The following is a 21,743-nucleotide window of genomic DNA, read 5'->3' on the forward strand; positions in this document are numbered from 1 at the left end:
GTAGGGCCTGCACTTTGTGGGCATGGCTAGAGTAGGGCCTGCACTTTGTGGGCATGGCTAGGGTAGGGCCTGCACTTTGTGGGCATGGCTAGGGTAGGGCCTGCACTTTGTGGGCATGGGTAGGGCTGAGGCTTAAAATGCATGCCTGTGCAGGGCTCTAGTGTGTATGCCTGACATTGTGGGGTGAGGTAAGAGTATCCCCAATGCCCCCTTTTACATGTTAATAGTCCACTCTTCCACAGGAGGATAATGTCCATTCAAGCCAGAGGAGAGGTTTGCTCAGGTATTCCAATTTCCTATTGTCACATAAACAGTTGAGTCACCGGGGTATAAAACAATGCTGTTGATCCACTGCTGGAAAAATCCTGCTTTAACATCTGACCCGGCTGAATTAAACCACAGCTCTACTGGTAAATTATCCCAAAGCCCAGCTAAACATGGGACAAACATCCTGGTAAGAGATGAATGAGGAATACCTGCATGCATGAGCAATAACAGTACTTAAGATGGGACTTAGAATGTGGATACACAATGTGCAGTATGTGACCCATTATCAAAGAGAGATTAGCACTGGTCAAATGTAGTGCATTACCTACGGAAAGCAATAGGTTCCATTTTGGACAGCAGTATGACCCGAAAAACTAGGGCCTACATTGTACAACACAACAGACAAAGATAACCGATGAGCAAGGTTCAAAATGTTGGGGGAAATGACATTTATCTTTCTCTACTGTAGGTCTACATGTAAAACAAATTCATAACAATTATGGGTTACAGGAAAAACACACCATGAGTAAATATGAAATACTTGCTGTGAAGACCCAACAGTGGACATAACAGTCTGGTGAAAGTGAATATTAAGACATTCCACAGAGGGTGGAATGTAGCCTGGAGGGACTAGATGATGAACAGGTAGCCTGGAGGGACTAGATAATGAACAGGTAGCCTGGAGGGACTAGATGATGAACAGGTAGCCTGGAGGGACTAGATGATGTACAGGTAGCCTGGCGGGACTAGATAATGAACAGGTAGCCTGGAGGGACTACCTGGTGATAGAAAAAATGAAAATAGGAAAAACAGGTAGCCTGGAGGGACTAGATGATGAACAGGTAGCCTGGAGGGACTAGATGATGAACAGGTAGCCTGGAGGGACTAGATGATGAACAGGTAGCCTGGAGAGGCTCTCTCGTGATGGCCGGAGTGGCGAGAGGGACTACAGGTAGCCTGGAGGGACTAGATGATGAACAGGTAGCCTGGAGGGACTAGATGATGAACAGGTAGCCTGGAGGGACTAGATGATGAACAGGTAGCCTGGAGAGACTAACTAGATGATGAACAGGTAGCCTGGAGGGACTAGATGATGAACAGGTAGCCTGGTCCTAGATCTGTTTCTGATGTCTTGCCCACTCTAACGGTCGTCTCTGTCACAACAAGCATAACAATGACCATGAAGTTGGAAAGACAGCCATAACAGATATAGGACCAGGCTAGCTTTACAGGGAGAGGAGAACATACCACAGGGAGGTGAAGTCAACCAACTCAGGGGAGAACCGGTCAGCAGGGAGCTGGGGCGATGGTTCCTCCACCACCTGCTTCAGCTGCTGGAAGGGCGTGCCCCAGGAGTCATAGGGGAACCGCAGGATGGCCAGTTCAATCTGAAGAAGGGGGCACAGGATATCACAGGGCACAAAATATGACAGGGCACAGGTATATGACAGGGCACAGGTATGACAGAGCACAGGTATACGACAGTACATAGAGGTCAGGCTATGTGAACGCATCATTGTATTACTGTACATAAAATGAAGAAAATTGAAATATTATGTATATAAAAGCCTGAAATTGGGTGGTTTATGACCCTAGACAGTGTTACATTACTGAAAACTACCATGGGCAGTTGGAGGACCATCAAATTTATTTTAAAACCAAAACTGTTTGTGGATGTGAGACAGTTTAGGACGTGCAGATGAGAGCCAGTAATATGTAACAACTTTCCTAATAAAATGTCTAGACACCAGTTAGTCTAGAGCAGAGCCGTAGTGTGTCATCGTGTCTCGCAGAGAAAAGGCAGGGCTTTTCTTGACCATGAAGAACCTGTCCTATATGAACAGCAATGCATTTCAATTCAATGGAACTCTATCTGCTCACTTAAGGCTATTACTGGCAACGAATACAACGTACTGGTTATATAGTGAAGACATCATTCAGGAAAAATAAAATACTATTATTTATCTGTAGTTACTGTACCTGACCTTACGGTATCAGAGGTTGCTAGTTTAATGTAGAAAAAAATATAAAATAGACCTACTAGTGTAATAATCACATAACAATTTCGTTATAATAAATCTGCATAAATATTAATAATAAAAAGTGATATAAAATAGAGACTCACCATAGTGATTCCTAAACTCCAAATGTCAGACTTGACGTTGTAGCCTTTCTGATTAGTCTCTGGGTTGATCCTCTCCGGCTAGGGGACAGAATGACACACGCACACACACACACACACACACACACACACACACACACACACACACACACACACACACACACACACATAAAGACAAAGAACGAGACACGGGTGACATCACTTTAGAGTCGCTAACTGACAGTTGTCCTAGACGACCCAACCTCCTCCGTCATCTGTACCTCTTGAACACACACAGCCTAGTCTGTTCTCTAAGTGCTACCATGGCCCTAAAAAAACTGCCTCAGCACAATCAAAGGCTCTGTGGACACACTGTTTGGGCACACTGGAGGTTATTAAAAGGGTAGCTAGCATAAACGGTACCACGTGTAACATATGGATTTGCATAAGTAAACACATCAAAAGCCCCAATGCAAAGTTACAACCCCCCTCTTTTCTATTTTTTACACAATTATTAAGATTGACATTTTTATTGTTTACTTCTTACCCCTTTTTTTTCTCCCCAATTTTGTGATATCAAATTGGTAGTTAGTCTTGTCCCGTCGCTGCAACTCCCGTACAGACTCGGGAGAGGCAAAGGTCGAGAGCCATGCGTCCTCAGAAACACGTGCCTGTCAAGCCGCACTGCTTCTTGACACGCTGCTCGCTTAACCTGGAAGCCAGCCGCACCAATGTGTCGGAGGAAACACCGCACAACTGGCGACCGTGTCACCGTGCATGCACACAGCACGCCACAGGAGTCGCTAGAGCGCGATGGGACAAGGACATCCTGGCCGGCCAAACCCTCCCCTAACCGGGACGACGCTGGGCCAATTGTGCGCCGCCTCATGGGGCTCCCAGTTGCGGCCAGCTGCGACACAGCCAGGGATCGAACCCGGATCTGTAGTGACGCCTCAAGCACTGCGATGCAGTGCCTTAGACCGCTGCGCCACTCGGGAGGCAAAACCGATCCAAATTCTGAAGCATGCCGAAGGAAAATGTTTTTCCGGGGTGTGATGTAATATGGAGGACCGGCAAGCCAGCCTATTCCCTATAATGTAAACTCCAACAGAAATATCTTCAAATGTAGAACTTAATGTAGAAAATAAACCAAATCGTTTCCATTGATGACTACTGGTTTTAGTTTCATTTTCAGATAACATAGAAGCAAATACTTTATGAATGTATCAATACAAATCAACTTGCAAGGTTGCTAGCCAACTAGCCTGCTAACATTAGCCGTACCAGCTGTGCATGAGTCAGCCAGTTGCTATCAACACCTAGCTTACAGCTACATTAAAGAAAACCAAAGTATTGAAAATAACACCATCTAACCAGTTATCAAAGAATGTTAGCTATATGCAGCAAGCTAGCCAGCCAGCTAACGTTAGTTATTTAGCCAACTAGCTATTAGCCTAGCCAGCCTAGCCAACAACCACGGTTATGGTCGGCAAGCTAGAGCCCAACTACTGAAGACCAGCTAGAACACAACCAAAACATAACCGCAGATTAGAAGCAAAGAGAGAAAGTGAACTAAAATGTAATATAAATGTAGAGCAGACTAACAGATTGATGGCTGGGGCCCATCCTGTGGTAAAACTCTGAAAAGAGTGCAGGCTGAGGTAGCTACCAAAGTGAGGAGGAGGAGGGCGCTTCGCCAGGCCGATGGAGTCAGGGAAACCCAAAATTGATAGATTCCAGATGTCCGTCAGCTAGCGCGCTAGCACTAAGTCAAGGTGGAAAAAGTTACCAAACTGCCGTAGCCTACTTCAGAGGTCATGCCGAAAAGTTGACAAGACAGAAAGGAGAACAGACGAGGTACTACACAATTAGAGCAAGCAGGTATGATTTTCTCTTTCGTTTTTAGGCCACGGCAAGAAGGTACCAGAACCTGCCATGCTAACGAGTTCCCACTAGATAATAACACAGCCACAAAGTCTGAAGGGCATGCTGCATTGATGCACATGCCCCATCTGCTCCTTGTTTGATGGATTGCAGCTCACCACTGCCAACAGTTGGTCTGGAATGTAATTACATGCTAGCATGGCTAGTAGCTAACATTAGCCAGCTTGAGCTAGATACCGAGCTAGCACACAAACTCAGTAGCACAGACTGGATTAGATCCTCCATATAACGTTGAGAAATAGGGCATTGTGGGTAGCTTAGAAAATATCCAGAAATAAGTGAATAAATATGTAATAACTCAAAAACATAACTATCTTTGTACTTATAGGCAACCAGATCATGACTAGAACTAAGTTACTAAGTCTGTGTTTCCACATTGGTGAGTGAAAACTCATGCGTTCTACCATTGACATAACAGACCTGCATCACTTACACATATATTGTGTAAGCGGCCAACTCAGCTCTGCTCAGTCAAACTTAATAGGTGAATTAGTTAACATTAACAAATACAAAATCAACATTTTATTTGTCACATGTGCCAAATACAACGGGTGTAGACTTAACCGTGAAATGCTTGCTTACGATCCCTTCCCAACGGTGCAGCGTTAAAACATTATAATACAAATGAACAAATAGTAACACGAGGAATAAAATAAAACAGAAGTAAAGCCAAATCAAGGAAGTACCAGATCAATGTGCAGCTATATACAGGAAGCACCAGGATGTGAGCTATATACAGGAAGCACCAGTCGATGTGCAGCTATATACAGGAAGCACACAGATCGATGTGCAGCTATATACAGGAAGCACCAGATCGATGTGCAGCTATATACAGGAAGCACCAGATCGATGTGCAGCTATATACAGGAAGCACCAGATCAATGTGCATCTATATACAGGAAGTACCAGATCGATGTGCAGCTATATACAGGAAGTACCAGATCGATGTGCCGGGGTATGAGGTACTTCATGTATCATATCTCCCTTCTGACAGTTATTCACTGAGCCAGCTTAAGCACAACTCCACTGTTTGATTTTTATTGAGTAGATTTGACCGATAGACTTATTTTTGTCTCTTTTAAATCCCAAGAACCCTCTACTACAACATCCACGCACCACCACCCAGCAACACCACGCCACACCCCACACCACCACCCCCCACCCCACACACAACCACCCACCCCACACAACCGCTCACCGCCATGTAGGGCTTGCAGCCTGCGTCCATGGTCTTGGCCACAGAGTCCACCAGGTAACCACTGATCCCAAAGTCACACATCTTCACCTGCCCTTGGGTGTTGATCAATATGTTGGATGGCTTCACATCTGAGGGGAGAGTAAGTGAGTGAGTGAGTGAGTGAGTGAGTGAGTGAGTGAGTGAGTGAGTGAGTGAGTGAGAGAGAGATGGCGGAAAACAAAACAGAGAAATAGAAGAGTGGTGTGAGATGGAAGTGAAAGAGAAATCACAGATTTTGGAGTCAGTCCAAAACAGACCTACTGGTATAACTCTTTTAAAGTGATTTCCTTAGTGCTCAGCAACATAACTATGAAGCAGTGTATCTGTCTCGCTCTACCAGCCCACAAAACACATCTGTAAAATGCTATGTAAAATGTTGTTTTCAAGTAAACATTGTTGTTTTTGTAACATCGAAACGGATGTGGCAGGTTCCCCGCTAAAGCTTCCAGATTTAAAAAGATGGACACTAGTGAAAACTGTTTTAAAGTGTACCCAAGAGAGAGATATACATAACATACCATAATATAAACGTTCTATTTAACTCTGCTTGTTCTTACCTCGGCTGGATGACTGACAGATTGCTGTGGCAGATGTTCCAGAGCCTTCACTGTCTGTAACGAGGGAGGTTTGGACATTACAACAGAACACAAGGTTGGAACATTACAACAGAACACAAGGTTGGAACATTACAACAGAACACAAGGTTGGAACATTACAACAAAACACAAGGTTGACATAACAACAGAACACAAGGTTGAACATTACAAACAGAACACAGGTTGGAACATTACAACAGAACACAAGGTTGGACCATTACAAAGCAAGAACCCAAGGTTGGAACGAGTTACAAAGGAACACAAAGGTTCGGAAACATTACAGACAAAACACAAAGTTGGAACATTAAACAAACAAAACACAAGGGTTGGAACCATGTAAAAAAGGAACACAAGGTTGAACATTACATAAAACAAGGGAACACAAATTGACATACACAAGAACACAAGGTTTGGAAGACATTAAAACAGAACACAAGGTTGGAACATTAAAACAGAACACAAGGTTGAACATTACAACAGAACACAAGGTTGGGAACCATTACAGAAACAGACACCAAGGTTTGGAAATTAGCAACAGAATACAAGGTTGGAACATACAACAGGAACACAAAGGTTTGAATCAAGCAGCACACGTCCTCAATCAAACAGACACAAGGTTGGAACATTACTAAACGAGAACACAAGGTTGGAACATTACACACAGAAACACAAGGTTTTTGGAACATTTACAAACAGAACACAAGGTTGGAACATTACAAACAGACACAAGGTTGGAACATAAACAGAACACAAAGGTTGGGAACATTACAACAGAACCCAGTTGACAGACAAAGACATAGCAGTGAAAGGATATCCACATGGGGATGGCAGGTCTAACTTTTCCAGACAGTACCCATTGGTTTTGCAATCTAGTATTTATTTAATTCCTTAGTATATTAAAATCTGGCATTGATATCAGTCATTTTGTAGCAGTAATTAGCTCTTGGTCAAGGAGACTGGCAACATGTTTCATACTGAACAAAAATAGAAACAACATGTAAAGTGTTTTGGTCCGCATGTGTTCATGAGCTGAAATATAAGATTCGCCACAGCAGACATTTTCATATGCACAACAAAGCTTATTTCTCTCAAACATGTGTGTAACAAATTGTTTTAGTGAGCAAATTCTCCTTTGCCAAACTAAATCATCACGCTGACAGGTGTGGCATATCAAGAAGCTGATTAAAGACAGCATGATCATTACACAGGTGCACCTTGGTGCTGGGGGACCAATCAAAAGGCCACTCCTAAATGTGCAGTTTTTGCCAAACAACACAAGTGCCAGCAGATGTTTCAAGTTGAGGGAGTGTGCAATTGGCGATGCTGACTGCAAGGAATGTCACAGAGCTGTTGCCAAGAATAATTTCAATGTTCATTTTCACTACCATGATGAGCCTACGTTTGCAATTGTCATATGTTTAGAAGAATTGTGAACGAGTACAATCCAACCGGCCTCACCAGATGAATTCCACAGACCATGTGCAACCAACCACGCCAGGACCGTCCACGTCCTGTCTTTCTTTCACCTGCGGGATGCGTCTGAGACCAGCCAACCGGACAGCTGATGAAACTGTGGGTGAGGCACACCAAAGAGATTCCTGCACAAGACTGTCAGAAACCGTCTCAGGGAAAGCTCATCTGCATGCGTGTGTCGTTACTCTACCAGGGTCTTGAACCTGACTGGCTGTTCGAAAGTCGTGTACCGGACTTCGATATACTGATGTCAACGTTGTGAAAGAGTGGGCTCCATAGTAGTGGTGGGTTATGGTATGGGCAGGAATAGAGGTAAGGACAACGAAACACCAATTGCATTTCAGTGATGGACGAGTTTTAATGAGATTGTCGTGCCATTCAATGCACCTCATGTTTCTGGCATGAATAAATGCAAGCCCATGGTCGGCAAGGAAAATTCCTGGAAGTGAAAAATGGTCCGCAGCTTCTTCCATGGCCTGCCATACGCACAAAGACGGATGTACGCTGCGCTGTGTGTGGTCTTGGGATGCGTCTGATTAGCGTGTTCACATATAGCGTGTTTCGGGGCTAGTTGTGCGTCTGTTCGGGCGTTGTGTGCAAGTACGACTTGTCGCACTGGTTATTGAGATGTAGGGAGCTCGGGACTGTGAAATCGGTCAGTTCGATGTCCAGACTCGAGCAGTCTTGAATGGACGTGGACACAATCACACACATAACAGGGGCCTATCAGACTCTAGTTCGAGAAGAAGATGTGTCGCGCTGTATGAGGCAAATGGTGCACAGTACCAGATGCCGACTAGTTTTCTGATTCACGGCCAAAAAAGAAAAATGTTTGTTATCTGTCACGAACATATGTTTATCTGTATTTTCCACGCCATGTGAAATCCATGTGATTAAGGGCCCTACATAGAGGGCCTACACAATGACAAAGGGCCATACATAGAAATTGTGTTATGTGGGGTACAGAGATGGGGTTGGTCATTCAAAAACTCATATTAACACTATTCTTGACATTATTATTGGTTTTTAATAACCTGTCCGGGACTGCGGTTGCAAATATGAGCAGCTGGCTAAAACCGTCCTTGTTCTGAAAACGTTGATTGAATGTGCACTGTCCCTGTAAAAATGACATTACGCCCACAATGAGTCCATGCAACTTATTATGTGATTGTGTTAAGCACATTTTTACAACCTGAACTTATTTAGGTTTGCCATACACAAAGAGGTTGAATACTTATTGACTGAAGACATTTCAGCTTTTAATTTGTAAAAATTCAGAAAAAATAATTACACTTTGACATTATGGGGTATTATGTTTAGGTCAGTGACAAAAAAAAGTAAAATGAATCCATTTTAAATTCAGGCTGTAACAACAAAATGTGGAAAAAGTCAAGGGGTGTGAATACTTCCTGAAAGGCAGGAATAGTTTTCCTACACAAGGGTTTCTGTTTAGGAAATATGGCGTCAGACCAAGTGACAGGAAGAATTTTTTCAATTTATCGGACATTTGAGAAATGTACCGGTCATCCCATATGCACTGGGTAAGTAACCCATTTAGGCCGTTCACCAAACAAAAACCACCACCATCCATAACAAGGGGGATATTGGCCAAATGAGCCACATTTACGTGTCCGTGCAAACACCGCTATAACCTAATTACAAAAAACACGATTCCTTGTGTTTTCATCTGTAGCATATGCAAAACTTTATAGCCTGTTGATCAACTAAATGCATCAGAGCATTGCATGCATAGACTTTTGTATTTGTTTATATAATGGATCCCCATTGAGAGCTGCCTCCAAGGCAGCAGCTACTCTTACTTGGGTTCGTGAAGATTAAGGCAGTTATATCAATTTTAAAAAACATTCTTAACCAAACAATAATTCATTTACAGAAGTCACAGACACACTAAGTGTGGCGCTAAGGCCCATTATTCCCTAACCACTATTACCTACAATTGCAATCCATGTGTACGTGTGTGTATAGTGTGTATGTTATGCTGTTGTGTGTGTGTTGTGCATATGCGTCTGTGCTAACTTCCACAGTCCCGCTGCGCTGTTCTATAAGGTGTATTTTTACCTGCTTTTTAAATCTAAATCTACTGCTGCATCAGTTACCTGATGTGGAATAGAGTTCCATGTAGTCATGGCTCTATGTAGTACTGTGCACCTCCCATAGTCTGTTCTGGACTTGGGGACTGTGAAGAGACCTCGTGGCATGTCTTGTGGGGTATGCATGGGTGTCCGAGCTGTGTGCTAGTATTTTTTTTAAAACAGCTCGGTACCTTCAGCTTGTCAACACCTCTTACAAAAACAAGTAATGAGGAAGTCAATCTCTCTTCCACTTTGAGCCATGAGAGATTGACATGCATGTCGTTAATGTTCGCTCTCCGTGTACTTTTAAGGGCCAGCCGTGCTGCCCTGTTCTGAGCCAACTGCAATTTTCCCTCTTTGTGGCACCTGACCACACGACTGAACAGTAGTCCAGGTGTGACAAAACTAGGGCCTGTAGTACCTGCCTTGTTGATAGTGTTGTTAAGAAGGTAGAGCAGTGCTTTATTACGGACAGACTTCTCCCCATCTTAGCTACTGTTGTATCAATATGTTTTGACCATGACAGTTTACAATCCAGGGTTACTCCAAGCAGTTTAGTCACCTCAACTTGCTCAATTTGCACATTATTCAACACAAGATGCAGTTGAGGTTTAGGGTTTAGTGAATGATTTGTACCAAATACAATGCTTTTAGTTTTGGAAATATTTAGGACTAACTTATTCCTTGCTACCCATTCCGAAACTAACAGAAGCTCTTTGTTAAGTGTTGCAGTCATTTCAGTTGCTGTAGTAGCTGCCGTGTATAGTGTTGAGTCATCCGCATACATAGACACACTGGCCTTACTCAAAGCCAGAGGCATGTTGTTAGTAAAAACTGAAAAAAGCAAGGGGCCTAAACAGCTACCCTGGGGAATTCCTGCTTTGACCTGGATTATGTTTGAGAGGTTTCCATTAAAATAACACCCTCTGTGTTCTGTTAGACAAGTAACTCTTTATCCACATCATAGCAGGGGGTGTAAAGCCAAAACACATACGTTTTTCCAGCAGCAGACTATGATCGATAATGTCAAAAGCTGCACTGAAGTCTAACAAGACAGCCCCCACAATCTTTGTATAGTCAATTTCTCTCAGCCAATCATCAGTCCTTTGAGTAAGTGACGTGCTAATTTTTTCCAGAAGTTTACTAAGGGTTGGTAAAAGGCTGATTGGTCGGCCATTTGAGCCAGTAAAGGGGGCGTTACTATTCTTGGGTAGCGGACTTTGGCTTCCTTCCAGGCCTGAGGGCACACACTTTCTAGTGTGAAGATGTAGCAAATAGGAGTGGCAATATTGTCTGCTATGATCCTCTGTAATTTTACATCAAGATTGTCAGACCCCGGTGGCTTATTGTTGATAGACAGCAATATTTTTTTCATCTTTTCCACACTGACTTCAAGGAATTCAAAAGTACAATTCTTGTCTTCCATCATTTGGTCAGATATACTTGGATGTGTAGTGTCAGCGTCTGTTGTTGGCATGTCATCCCTAAGTTTGCTTATCTTGCCAATGAAAAATACATTAAAATTAGCTGGCAATATTAGTGGGCTTTGTGATAAATGAGCCATCTGATTCAATGAATGATGGCGCCGAGTTGGCTTTAATCCCCAGTATTTAATTTAAGGTGCTCCAAAGCTTTTTACTATCAGTCTTTATATCATTTATCTTTGTTTCATAGTATAGTTTATTTGTATTTAGCTTAGTCACATGATTTCTTAATTTGCAGTACGTTTGCCAGTTGGGCTACCAGACTTATTTGCCATACTTTTTACCCCATCCCTCTCAACCATACATTTTTTTAAATTCCTTCATCAATCCAAGGGGATTGAACAGTTTTTACAGTCATTTTCTTAATTGGTGCGTGATTATTAGTAACTGGAATAAGCAATTTCATAAATTTGTCAAGTGCAGCGTCTGATTGCTCCTCATTACACACCACAGACCAGCAAATATTCTTTACATCATCAACATATGAATCACTACAAAACATATTGTATGACCTCTTATACACTATATTAGGCCCAGCCTTCGGGAACTTTGATTTTCCTAGATATGGCTATTATATTGTGATCACTATATCCTATGGATTTGGATACTGCTTTAAAGCAAATGTCTGCAGTAAAGATGTGATCACTACATGTTGATGATTTCACTCCTGTGCTGTTTGTAAATACCCTGGTAGGTTGGCTGACCACCTGAACCAGGTTGCAGGCACTGGTTACAGTTTGAAGTTTTTTTCTTGAGTGGGCAGCTTGATGAGAGCCAGTCAATATTTGACATAGGCCTCCAATGTATTATATTAATATAAAAATATATACAGTACCAGACAAATTTGGACACACCTACTCATTCAAGGGTTTTTCTTTATTTTACTACTTTCTACATTGTAGAATAATAGAAGACATCAAAACTATGAAATAACACAGAATCAGGTTGTAATATTTTTTTTATATTTAAGATTCTTCAAAGTAGTCACCCTTTGCCTTGACAGCTTTTCACACTTGGCATTCTCTCAACCAGCTTCTTGAGGTAGTCACCTGGAATTCATTTCAATTAACAGGTGTGCCTTGTTAAAAGTTCATATGTGGAATTGCTTTACTTCTTAACGCGTTTGAGCCAATCAGTTGTGTTGTGACAAGGTAGGGGTGGTATACAGAAGATAGCCAGCCGTATTTGGTAAAAGACCAAGTCCATATTATAGCAAAACAGCTCAAATAAGCAAAAAGAAGCGACAGTCTATCATTACTTTAAGACATGAAGGTCAGTCAATGCGGAAAATGTAAAGAACTTTGAAAGTTTCAAGTGCAAAAAAACATCAAGCACTATGATGAAACTGGCTCTCATGAGGACCGCCACAGGAAAGGAAGACCCAGAGTTACCTCTGCTGCAGACTTCTGAGTTACCAGCCTCAGAAATTGCAGCCCAAATAAATGCTTCACAGAGTTCAAGTAACAGATACATCTCAACATCAACTGTTCAGAGGAGACTGCATGAATCCGGCCTTCATGGTTGAATTGCTGCAAAGAAACCACTACTAAAAGGACACTGTTACACTCCCCAGTTTCTGTGTTGTGAGTTTGTATGTGTGTGTATTTCAGGAAATGGCTTCCTGGAATCCTAAAGCAGCTGATTGGTCGGCCCCATCGCTAATTGGAGCTCTGACCCCTCCCTCTCGTCAGGGGAAACAGCTGTCTCTTAAATGACCAACTCCTTTTCCAGCTTGATAAAAGCCAGTGTTCCCTCGTCAGAGAGGAGAGCTTCTTCTTATGTCGGTCAGTACAAGTTTTGTTGATATTATTTAGTAGCCGCTCCATCAGAGGGATGTGTATGACAATATGACTTAGTGTTTTTGGTTGTTGAAATTGTTCACTTAAAGTATTCGTAATTATTCTGTTTTATTTGTTCCCGGGGGGGGGTGAAACGCACCTTGGGAGTGTTTAGGCAAGAGGCCTGCGGGAATACATAACCCGTAGTATTGAATCTGTCTATGCACACTAGGTAAGACCTGGGCGGATCACCCTGTATTTTGGTTAGCGCGCCAGTTGGTGCTAAAGGTTAGGTGGGAAGGCAGGTAAGGTAGGAGGGGGGGACTAACTTTTACTTATTTTGCTTTGGTTCCATCCAGCCCCCTTTCCCCACATTACTGTGTTAAGAATAATATATTCCCTGTAAACTGTTTTTCTCTGCCTCTGTTGTCCTTCTCCACACCGATCACACTTTTTTTTCACTCCTCGGGGAGTTGAGCTGTAGCAGGGTGTTGCGTTCCCTCCTCCAAGAGGGCTACGTAACAGATAAGAGACTTGCATGGGCCAAGAAACGTGTACAATGGACATTAGATCGGTGGAAATCTGTCCTTTGGTCTGTTGAGACCAAATTTGAGATTTTTGGTTCCAACCGCCGTGTCTTTGAGACGCAGAGTAGGTGAACGGATGATATCTGCATGTGTGGCTCCCACTGTGAATTATTGAGGAGTTGTGATAGTGTTACCAGCATAGTATCCCCCAAACCGTCTGCTTTATTTAGAATTCAAGGCACACTTAACCAGCATGGATACCACATCATTTTGCAGCGAAACGCCATCCCATCTGGTTTGGGCTTACAGGTTGACTACACCGTCTGCGTCGCACGCATGCATTCAGAAATCTGTTATTCAATTATTGCGCGCGCCAACGACGTCTGCGTTGCCAAGGGCTAAAATAGAAGTCAGTACTATTTCTGACGCAGATTGCGCTGCGAGTCCTGCCTCTCCCATCTCCTCATTGGTTTATAGAAGCAGGTACCCACGTGCCATCTCCTCATTGGTTATATCCACGTGGGTGACTGAAAGATGAACAAAGTCAGTGGAGGTAATGCACTTAATTTATGAAAGTTGCCAATCGCAATATAAAGTCAAGAGAAGAAAAGGCCTGGAAGGACGAGATGACTCAATTATTTGGTTGACCGTTTTGTGTGTGGATTAATTGGCGACATAGAGGACCTTCTGCATTTCAAGTAAAATAAATATGTTTATATCCCAGGACAAATTAGCTAGCAACAGCAAGCTAGCTAAGAAGGACAAATTAGCTAGCAAGTGCAAGCTACCTAGCTAGCTAAATTGCCATAAATGTGCAATGCTTTTTGACCTGTCCCCAAATTAATATAATTGGTTCCGATTTTGTTTTGATATTTTAACCTGCATGTCGTGATCGCGTTTGGTGGTGGGAGACAAAATACATTTATGCACAATGGCGCACGCGCACAGCCGGTTTGGGTTCCGTGTTAGAGGGACTATCATTTGTTTTTCAACAGGACAATGAKCCAACACACCTCCAGGCTGTAAAGGGGCTATTTGACCAAGAAGGAGAGTGATGGAGTGCTGCATCAGATGACCTGGCCTCCAATCACCTGACCTCAACCAAATTGAGATGGTTTGGGATGAGTTGAATCGCAGAGTGAAGGAAAAGCAGCCAACAAGTGCACTCCTTCAAGGACTGTTGAAAAAGCATTTCCGGTGACACTGGTTTAGAGAATGTAGAACTGTCAACAAGGCAAAGGGTGGCTATTTTGATTAACACTGTTACTACATAGTTGATGTCTTTACTATTATTTTACAATGTAGAAAATAGTAAAAAATAAAAACCCTTGCTTGAGTAGGTGTCCAAACTTTTGACTGGTACTGTATATATAAAAAGCTTAGGCCTACCCCAGACAGGGAGAGCGCTTTGCCACGACGCCAACATTAATTTCTTCATCAGATAGGCTCTGTCTGCATAAGTGTTCACCTACTTAACCAAGTCTTGATTGCTTAATAAGTATTCACCCCCTTTGCTGTGACACCAGAGCTTATTTAGGGCGCAACCAATTGCCTTCAGAAGTCAAATAATTAGTTGAATGGAGTCCACCTGTGTGCAATTAGTGTCACATGATCTCATTAAAAACACCTGTTTGTTAGAGAACCTAATCAGCATGAAGATCAAAACAAGTCAGAAGTTCTGGAGAAGCACCAATCAGGGTCGGGTTCAAAAAAAAAGAAATATCCCAAACTTTGAACATCCCCCGGCACACCGTTAAATCCTCTATTTAAAAAATGGAAAGAATATGGCACAACCGCGACTCTGCCTAGAGAAGGCCCTGCACCAAAACTCAGTGACCGGGTAAGGAGGGCATTAGTCAGAGAAACAACCAAGAGGCCAATGGTAACTCTGAAGGAGCTGGAGAGATCCACAGCTGAGATGTGAAAAACTGTACATGGGACAACTATTACCTGGGCTTTTTGGAAGAGTGGTGAGAATTAAACCATTGCTGTAAAAAAAAATTTTTTGACAAAAGACATGTGGGAGACAGCAAACATGGAAAAAAGTTCTCTGGTCAAAGCCAAGACTGCTTATCGCCCTGAGAACACCATCCCCATGGTGAAGCGTGGTGGCAGCATCATGTTATGGGGATGCTTTTCATCAGCAGGGACTGGGACACTGATCAGGTTTGAGGGCAAGATGGATGGAGCCAAATCCAGGGTAATTCTAGAGGAAAACCTGTTTCAGCCTGCAAGAGGACTGGGGCGGAGGTTCCCCGTCCAGCAAGAGACCTGCGACTGGGGCGGAGGTTCCCCGTCCAGCAAGAGACCTGCGACTGGGGCAGAGGTTCACCTTCTAGCAGGACAATGACCCTAAACACACAACCAAAGCTACACTGGAGTATTTTAAAAACAACAACCTGAATGTCTTTGAATATCTCAGTCAATGCCCAAACCTCAATCCAATTGAGAATCTGACAAATTGCTGTTCACCAACAGTGCCCATCCAACTAGACCGAGCAATTTTGTTAAGAATGGACCAAATATTGCAGTATCCAGATGTGCAAACCTGATAGACTTACCGCTGTAATTGCTGCCAAAGGTGCTTCTACCAAGTATTGGGCACTAATGCAACCAACACTTTTTTTTAATTCACTTTGTGTCAAAAATAGTTGCACCTCCAAGGTTTTAAGTATATATTGTGTTAAAACCTGGAATTGAAACGGATTTAATTGGTATTTTTATCATTTAATTTACACAACAAAATGTGGAAAAGTCCAAGTGAGGTGAATACTTGTGTAAGTTTACAGGAGGCTAATTCATTAATTTTCAATTAGAATATTTTTTATACAGATGAGCATTATATTGTTAGATTATAGGAGTAAATCCAGTAGGCCTAAAACATTCTTCCTCAAGTTCACCTGTCAGTTGGCGGGCCGGTGCGCATTGCCTTTGTATCACAGGCCTGCAGAAAAATAGGCTAATGGCCACACCAAACCTTCAAACGCTTCTTACTGTTGATATTATCCTAATAAAATTAAGTCAAGCTATTGTTTATAGGGAAAATGAGTAGGATATTATGCTGTGTCAAACATAACATTACAGTTGGAACTTAATTTGGCCACAGAAAATGCATCAACAGAATGAAACAGAAGACTTGTGAATTGGTTTAAACCTGAACAGGCTATATTGCTGCAATTACCTTGGAAAGGCTAGTGACCCCCGTATCCAATAGGTTAATGAAAATGGACCTACAGAAAGCTGAGAATATCCTCTCCCCATCTGTGACAACACGATAGCGTTTCCCCCCCCCAGCAATTGGACATTTAAAATGTTATAAAATCAGAACATTTTTTTCCCCCTGTGAAAAGAGAGAGCGAGTGGCTGCTCAACACAGCAACAGGCGCCACCGAAACAGGTACAGGGGCATGCAGGCAGACACTTCTATTACATGAGGATACTTTACTGTTTGACCAAATCATGGTTTGAGCCTCCGACAAAACAAAATGACATTTTTAGTGCGGTGAATGAATGTGCAGCCCACACCGACGCGACACATTTTTATTTGACTCACAGCCAAGTCAAAGGGTCGCAAATTGCGACTAAAATGGTCACAGTCTGGAGCCCTGCCTTGTAGGCTTTTCATTGTAGGCATATGCTAACTTTTATTTTAATACTTCAAATTAAAAAAGGCCTCCATCTTCACGATCAACAGTAGCCTAGGCCAAGGCTCCTCTCTCGCGTTCTCTCTCAGCAGCTGGACACCCCTGGACAATTTGGCCGGGTACAATTTTATAGATCAGCTTTTCATTTATTTAAAAAAAAAAATCGCCCCAAAGCCGGCAGTTACCGGCTAACGGAAACCCAGTCCTACATAACACATGTAATATTCCGCTTGGTCTCTAGGCTGAATGATGTGACATAGTTAGTCCTACTTACATGAGGAAAGGAAGTAAAGAAGTAGTCCTACTCACCGAGACGGCCATCTTTCCCAGGATATCTTCAGGGATGGTCATGCCTTTTTCTATCACCTGCTTATAGAACTTATCCAGAGAGGTGTCCATCAGCTCCATACAGATCCACACATCACCCTGGGAACACAGGTACAACATGAGAAGGTCAGATTGGGGTGAGAGGTTAAGGGTTAAGGAGGTGGGGGGTACTGGGATGGAGAGAGGGGTAGTGGGAACGGAAAAAGGGGGCTATGGAGAGAGCGCTAGAGGGAAGGATTGGAAAAACAGAACCACATTCCAGACACACAGATTGGCTAACAGGAAGGAGCTTTTTCCAATGTGCTCCGCTGCAGATGGATATCCTGTGGAACGCTCTCTTCTCTTCAAGTGGTAGGTAACTACATCCGGCAATATTGGGAATTCTTTATTTGTTTATCTTGACTACAACATACACCGCTCTATCATCTGACATCTCTACATGAGGAAAAAGGGGTCATGGTACCTGTCTGTCTGGATGGCAGCCCAGTCCTACAGTACAATGTTGTGTGTAAATCAGAAAGTCTTATGTTCTACATGATCAAAAGTATGTGGACACCCGCTAGTTGAACATTTCATTCCAAAATCATGGGCATTAATATGGAGTTGGTCCCCACTTTGCTGCTATGACAGCCTCCACTCTTCTGGGAAGGCTTTCCACTAGATGTTGGAACATTGCTGCGGGTACTTGCTCCCATTCAGCCACAAGAGCAATATTGAGGTCGGGCACTGATGTTGGGCGATTAGGCCTGGCTTGCAGTCGGCGTTCCAATTCATCCCAAAGATGTTCGGTGGGGTTGAGGTCAGGGCTCTGTGCAGGCCAGTCAAGTTCTTCCACACCGATCTCGACAACCCATTTCAGTATGGACCTCACTTTGTGCATGGGGGCATTGTCATGCTGAAACAGGAAAGGGCCTTCCCCAAACTGTTGCCACAAAGTTGGAAGAACAGAATCGTCTAGAATGTCATTGTATGCTGTAGTGTTAAGCTTTCCCTTCACTGGAACTAAGGGGCCCAAACCATGAAAAACAGCCCCAGACCATTATTCCTCCTCCACCAAACTTTACATATGCATTGGGGCAGATAGCATTCTTCTGGCATCCACCAAACCCAGATTCGTCTGTTGGACTGCCAGATAGTAAAGCGTGATTCATCACACCAGAGAACGTATTTCCACTGCTCCAGAGTCCAATGGCGGCGAGCTTTACGCCACTACAGCCAATATTTGGCATCGCACGTGGTGATCTTAGGTTTGTGTGCGGCTGCTCTGCCATGGAAACCCATTTCATGAAGCTCTCGACGAACAGTTCTTGTGCGGGTGTTGCTTCCAGAGGTAGTTTGGAACTCGGTAGTGAGTGTTGCAAGCGACCCCGTTCTGTGAGCTTGTGTGGCCTACCACTTCGCAGTCGAGATGTTGTTGCTCCTAGACGTTTCCACTTCACAATAACAGCACTTACAGTTGACCGGGGCAGCTCTAGCAGTGCAGAAATTTGACGAACTGACTTGTTTTAAAGGTGGCATCCTATGATGGTGCCACGTTGAAAGTCAATGAGCTCTTCAGTACAGGCTGTTCTACTTCCAATGTTTGTCTATGGAGATCGCATGGCTAATGTGCTCGATTGTATACACCGGTCAGCAACAGGTATGGCTGAAATAGCAGAATCCACTCATTTGAATGGGTGTCCACATATTTTTGTATATAGTGTAGAAATGAAGAGGACTAAGTTACTTGCTAAATAACTGCCTCTCTGAACATACAGATACAGGCAAATATATAGGCACCCGTGCATGACTCACAATTACTTCTAAAATAAGTTGAAATTTTACAGTGTTCACATTTTGTTTGATATACAACTGATCAAAAGTGCAAAACCTTAATTTCAGTTAAGTCAAAAATGGTCGGGACTAAACTATTCAAAATTCAAATTAAATTTGGTGGAAGGCGAGTGATTCTTGGAAAGTATCATTTATCCTATTCTTTGTAAGTTGCAGGTGCCTACTGGGTAAAAAAAAATAACCAACTAGTTTTGAAAAATATAACTGTTGCACTCRACTGTAAAGTGTAAGGGTACCAATATGTTTGACAGCGTCGTTACAAGGCTCTGTCCTCCGACATCTCTGGAATGACACTGTAGGACGCCTATGTTCAACATAGTAATGAACAAGACCAGCAGTAGAGGAAACCAAAGAAGAGTAGCTGTTGTGACTAACAACTAATGGGGATCCAAATACACAAACAATACGCTACACCTAAAGATTGTCTATTGTAAAAGAGACTTAAAGACTACAAGACTTAAGTGTTATTATTTAATTGTCATTATTTTTATAAAGAAGCTGGCTACCTCTCTGAAGAGTGCGCCGTAGAAGGTGACTGTGTAGAAGCAGTCGACTGTCCTCATAGAGATGTCCAGGTCCATCAGCAGTCTCTTCTGTTCCTGGGTGTTCACTGTGGCACGGATCCTCTAGGGTGGGAGCGAAAGGACATCAAATCCATCCAGCCAACCTACTTATTACATCAACAGCTGTCACCATGGCCGTTTACACAGGCAGCACGATTCTGATCTCTTGCCCAATTGTTGGCGTAAGAGTTGATCTGATTGGTCAAAAGACCAAATAGTGGGGAAAAAGACCAGATTTGGCCTGCCTGTGTAAATAAAGCCAAAGTGCATAGCTATAGTAACATGACTAAGGCCGCGTTTACACATGCAGCCTAATTCTGATATTTTTCCACTAATTGGTCTTTTGACCTATCATATTAGCACTTTTGCCAATAACTAGGCAAAATATCAGAATTGGGCTGCCTGTGTAAACGTAGCCCTAGATCCCCTTAAAGAGAACACCAGTTACAGCATCAAATCTCGCATACCTTGACTGCCATGATCAGGCCACTGGGCATGTGCCTCATCTTGTCCACCACGCCGTACGCCCCTCTCCCCAGCTCGCCAATCTGCTCCAGGTCATCTGCCTTCACCACAAAGTTCTGCTCAGGACCGGCAGAGAGAGGGGAGAGAGACGTGTCACGCTCGACTGTGACAGATCAAACATGAAAGGGTGACACGTAATAAGGAAGAAAACAAATGTAACAAATTCTCCCTCCCTTGACGTAAATCACTGAACACAAATTGAGCAGGGTAAAAAGATGAGTCACTAGAGTTCCTTGTTTTTTTTACCCAATCCTCATCTGGTGAAAACAAAACAGTAACAGAGAGGGAAAAGCACTAAAGAAAAACTAGGTCTAATCTCCCAACAACAGTGTCATTCTGACCAGGAGGTTATTCCTCTTTGAGAGTGGCTCAGAGCTATGTCTTTGTTTAAGCAACTACTCCAACCAACAGCTTCTCATCAACAGGAAAGCATTGGACATTGTAAGGGGGCTGAGTCGAAAGACACTTTCGAAAATGACCCTTTTTCCCATCTAAACTACTGGTTCCAGTAAAGAATGGGAACTTCTGTCCTTTTCTCACTTCATACAACAACTAAATCAATGGTTTCCCCGACTTTGACTTCAGGCTAAATTATAAGAGGTGAAAAAAGCCAGCATCTTTACCAATGGAAAAGTCCACTTATTTGATAAGTTTAAAATAAGTATTTTTACTGCCCGTCAGGAAGTTAAACACATCCGTCTGCCTACAATCAGAAGTATTCACTCCGAGTCGTAATGTTTGCTAGGGCGTTATGTATACGGCTCACAGACCCTTAAATTGAGCCAAGCTTTCATCTTTCTGTATGCAGACCACAGAGAGGATCTTACTCAACCTAATGCTGCGTTCAGACCGAGGGAGGCAAAAACCGTCACACCAGTCGGCATAGTGGGACAAGAAAGAAGGTGACGGTAAAAGCAAGCCAGCCCGACAGCAAAGATTTTTTTTAATAACTAACCCAAGATCGATTGGAAACGACAGGCTCTGGTCTGAGCATATGAAGCATAGTGGGCAGAACAAGCAAGGAGGTGGGCAGAGCCAAGCACAAGCTAGTGAGATCCTATTGGCGCGTTCTAGCATTTATTTGCATATTTCCGTTAGGGAACGCCTACTCTGAAGTGCACGTGTGTATTAACTCAATTCGCCATTGCACTCCTTATAAACAACGCAATTTGTTTTACAACTTTGGCAAAGCGTTAAATATACAAAACACAGTCCACTCTGTTTGATACAATTATTATAGTTTTTAGAAACAGAAAACAGTATGGATACCAAAATGTTTCATCAAATGAGAAGATTTGCAGAATGTTGGCCAAAATCCAACAAATCCATCCTCTCCCACTGCCGTCCACTG

The 21,743-nt window shown here is 43.0% G+C and overlaps 1 pseudogene; it reads right to left on the reverse strand.

Annotated features, from left to right (window-relative positions):
• The window catches only part of LOC111968176 (dual specificity mitogen-activated protein kinase kinase 6-like), a 44,140-nt pseudogene that overhangs the window by 4,233 nt on the left and 18,164 nt on the right, over positions 1–21,743 (reverse strand).

Source organism: Salvelinus sp. IW2-2015, linkage group LG8, assembly GCF_002910315.2.
Source record: "Salvelinus sp. IW2-2015 linkage group LG8, ASM291031v2, whole genome shotgun sequence".
NCBI classification, from domain to species: Eukaryota; Metazoa; Chordata; class Actinopteri; order Salmoniformes; family Salmonidae; genus Salvelinus; species Salvelinus sp. IW2-2015.